Source organism: Berghia stephanieae, chromosome 14, assembly GCF_034508935.2.
Source record: "Berghia stephanieae isolate SIO BIC M18660-M18661 chromosome 14, UCSD_Bste_1.3, whole genome shotgun sequence".
Lineage (NCBI taxonomy): Eukaryota > Metazoa > Mollusca > Gastropoda > Nudibranchia > Aeolidiidae > Berghia > Berghia stephanieae.
In genome coordinates, this window is record NC_088373.1 from 18,232,113 (window position 1) to 18,237,069 (window position 4,957).

The following is a 4,957-nucleotide window of genomic DNA, read 5'->3' on the forward strand; positions in this document are numbered from 1 at the left end:
TCATACTACTAGACAACAAAGCAGCACTAAACTCTATATGGTAGAAAATTTAATAAAATTTCTTAAACTACAAATGAATGAACGTTCACATTTCCGGTCATTTTTACTGTAAGAGATGGAAAAGCAGACGCTCGGCGTTCTGGACAGACATGAAGAGGATTGGACGTGATGGAACAGGACAGAAAAAAGTGTATTGCCTTCGTTGATGTCCCATGCCCCAATATGGACAATACCAACTGCTTACTATCCTTTGGATAGGACGCTAGTCTATCGCAAGGTTACTACATTTCGCCAGATCTAGCAGACCCCACTACACATTCACCGCTGGACAGACAGGGGGATCAGAGAAACAATCTCGACTGCACCCGGGATCGAACTCGGTCCCTTTGCGTATGAAGCGAGTGCTCTACCAACTGAGCTATCGGAACCCCCGCCATGAGTTTAGTTTATCGCTAAATGTTGTTAAGCAATATATTGCCATCAAGTGACAAATCCAATTTGCAATAAACATATTGCTAGAGTGATATGATCAATTCAATACGTTGTTGAATTAAATCAAGGGCAGAAAAGTCTCCTACAGGTTGACAAAAACCGGTGAATTGAGTCATTCGGCTGTTCCATCATTTAAACACACTCACGGCTGTTCCATCATTAAAACACACTCACGGCTGTTCCATCATTAAAACACACTCACGGCTGTTCCATCATTAAAACACACTCACGACTGTTCCATCATTAAAACACACTCACGGCTGTTCCATCATTAAAACACACTCACGGCTGTTCCATCATTAAAACACACTCACGGCTGTTCCATCATTAAAACACACTCACGACTGTTCCATCATTAAAACACACTCACGGCTGTTTCATCTTTAAAACACACTCACGGCTGTTCCATCATTAAAACACACCCACGACTGTTCCATCATTAAAACACACTCACGGCTGTTTCATCTTTAAAACACACTCACGGCTGTTCCATCATTAAAACACACACGCGGCTGTTCCATCATTAAAACACACACACGGACTCGAATCATCAATCGAAATAATAATATCGATCGTGTTTATTCGTTTTAAATTATCTTAAATACAAAATAAGATAGAATTATATAAGATATTCATGTGGTTTTCGTGAACTTTACTCTGTTTTGTAAAATCTATTGTGATCTCATTCTCACCGCAACGTGTGCTGTTCCATGCTCTAGCCCAGTGTTTAAATTGCGATCACGTTCACAGATGAAAATAAGAATTTGGTTAGGTTGTTTTTTTTTTTGTTTTTTTTTTTTTCAAATGCCATACCTCGACCATCAAACAGCCCACATTAAAACAAATTGGTAAAATTAGAGGTAAGATGTTGTTTGTCTTATATTCAAATGTCGGGTTTTTTTTCACATCTGCTACTGTTAAGTTTAAAAACAGCATTTTTTGTTTGTTTCGGTACCTTTATTGCCATTAAAAAAGTACTGAAGCGGTATCGAGAAGAAAAACAAGTTGAAATCTTTCTCTTTTAAGTGATACAAAATCTCTTTCTCTCTCTCTCTCTCTCTCTCTCTCTCTCTCTCTCTCTCTCTTATATATATATATATATATATATATATATATATATATATATATATATATATATATATATATATATATCTCACTCTCACTTTCTCTCTCTATAACTATATACATATATATACATGGCTAATTGTGGTCTTGGATCGGTTTACCTATTGCACATCATACAAATAAATAAATATCTCATTTGTTATTTCATTGTCTGCCATTTTCAAAGTCGTTATTCAAAGTTAACTCTCAATAAATAACTGTCAATAGTTATTCAGAGTCAAGTATCAAGTGTTTGTGTGTGTGTTTGTGTGTGTGTGTGTGTGTGTGTGTAGAGAGAGAGAGAGAGAGAGAGAGAGAGAGAGAGAGAGAGAGAGAGAGAGAGAGAGAGAGAGAGAGAGAGAGAGTGCGATGTGTGTTAAAGTAGAAGTCAGGTCACTGTTTTTATTTTCCTTATTATTTCAACCATTCGTTCGTTCAGTTCGCAGTCCCTGGTGAACATTGAATATCATACGACTGATAAAACACCTTGATATAATTTCTTGTTTGTGTTAAAGACTTCTCTCAAACTCAAAGGAACTATGGAGCATCATAGAAATAATCATAGTATTCTATCGGTAATACGGATGGTTTTGCTTGCTGTTTGTTGCACTAGCACTGGTGAGGGTTTTTTTTTTTTTTTTTTTGTTTTTTTTTTTAATTCGGAGTTTTTAATCTTTAGACTGCGGCAACTACCACTATGCGGTATATATATATATATATATATATATATATATATATATATATATATATATATATATATATATATATATGTATGTACAGGGTGTAAATGGATGTGTGTGTGTGTGTGTGTGTGTGTGTGTGTGCGCGTGTGTGTGTGTGTAATTGGATGCGCGTGAGCTTGTGTTCGTATGTCCGTATCTGTATGTAGTATGTAATGTTTTTATTGACGGTCAATGTGAAGAAGCTAAGCTTCGGCATAAGCACTATATAAATGTGCATTTATTATTATTATTATTATTATTATTATTATTATTATTATTATTATTATTATTATTATTATTATTATTATTATTATTATTATTATTATTATTATTATTATTATTATCCAAGGACTCAACTATGCGCCGACTGAGGCTCGAACTCAGAACCTTCCGATCCGAAAGCGAATGTCATACCACAAGACCACATTGCCGCACGGTTTTACACAGTTTTGTTTGTTGGTATTTCCGGCTGGCGAATGTTGTGATCTTTTTCGCTGAGCGCAAAACATCAATAGATAAAACGAAGTTGTTACTGTTTTTTTGCCATCCACGTTTACGAATAATTCTCACTAAACTCTATTGACCACACTATAAACGTTCAAGGTGACACATAGTTTTGTGTGTTAGTCCGTTATATTTCCTGATGGCAATGTTGTGAGTTTCTATGCCAAGCGCACATCATCTATAGTCTGATTGATAGAATTTGGTGATAACTAATCATAAAAATGGCTGTCTAAAAACAATAACAAAAAGCTGAGTGACGACAATAGCCTTCAACAGTCATGATGTCACTTCCCTCTTAAAGACACATAGTAACTTAGTAACGGGCTCTAAACTATCGGAACAATGGCGGACGCCCTTTTGAAATATTTCTCCGACGAGCATAAAAGTGTATCCAGAGGAGAAAAATATTATAAATATGATCATGTTTTGACTTTTATAAATTCGGATCACATGACATATGAAAAGTTTTAGCCAGCATGAAGATTAAAAAGTACCGATTTTCTTTGTTTAGAACCACACTACTCGCCGTTGCTGGGCGACGTGACATCAGACTTTTGAATCCAATTTTGTTCCTTTCTTCCGTACATGCCAAGCAGCCACATACATTGTGATGACTTTTATAAACAATAATATTTTGACACATTGATGAAGGATTTACACCGCGACCTCTGGCGACACAACGCCTGTGTTAAAATTGGATTCAGTAGTCTGATGTCACGCCGCCCGGCAACGGCGGCCATCTTGGTTCTAAACAAAGAAAATCATTACTTTTTATTCTTCAAGCTGGCGAGAACCTTTCATATATCTTGTGATCAGAATGTATAAAAGTCAAAACAAGATCAATTTTATAATGTTTTCCTCCTCTGGATACACTTTTATGCTCGTCGGAGAAATATTTCATGCGTTTGCCATTGTTCCGATAGTTTAGAGCCAGTGTTACTAAGTTACCATGCGTCATTGGGAAGGAAGTGACGCTACGACTATTGCATCCTATTGTGAGTGATGCTCAGGATCTGTTGGGCTGGTTGCTTCGGGTGACAGGCAAGCACTGTAAGTGGCTATAAATAGTATGCGCTTGGCTAAGAAGCTTACAACATTGCCATCCGGAAATATAACGGACCAACACACAAAATTAAGTGAACCTTAAATGCTTATAGATAGTATGCGCTTGGCTAAGAAGCTCATAACATTGCCATCCGGAAGAATGACGGACCAACACACAGAACTGAATACCATTTAACGTTTATAGTCTGGTTAATATCAATACAGTTTAGTGAGCATTACTCATAAATGCGGATGGCAAAATAACAATAACAAAGACCTGAGTAACGTCATCTTCGAACTATCTATAGATAGAAGGCGCTTGGCAAAGAAGCTCACAACATTGCCATCCAGAAGTAAAACGGACCAACACACAAAATTATGTGAACCTTCCCCCCCCCCCCCCCCCCCCCAAAGAGATTGGTTGACTGCACACTACTTAGATAAAGAATACAGACAATTTGGGACCTAGAAGATGTGTTGACTTGAAACAGAAGTTGGCTTTAAGTTTATGCGGATTCTACTGTAATTTGTCCTTTCCGTGTGGATTAGTTTCCTTGTTCTGGAATGGAACCGGGACCCTTTTCGAAGTTTTGCTGCGGGAAAATATATTTTTTTCGCAAGAGATACAGTATATTTCTTTTTATTCTAAACACTAGCCACTTTTTCTATGAATTGTTTGAGGTGGTGCGTTAATCTGGCAAGTTTTGAAAATCTCTCCGGGGGGGGGGGGGGGGGGGGGGGGGGGGGGGGGGGGGGGGGGGGGGGGGGGATATATGGGTTTTCTTTTTCTAAGATGTATCAAGTTTTGATAAATAATTAAAATACAAAACACAACAATAACAAAACACAAATAAAAACAAAACAAACACCGCCCCCCAACCCCCCCCCCCCCCCCAAAAAAACAAAAACAAAACAACAACAACAAACAAAACCCAAAGAAAACAAAACAAACACATTAATGAATAAAAACATAATTAGATAACCTGCGAAACTTAAACGCAACGACAAGTTTTTCAATGTTTAAACTGCTCAAGATCTTCACTTCTCAGCACTCATCAGTTCAGCAGACAACTTTCATTTCTTGAGTGAGT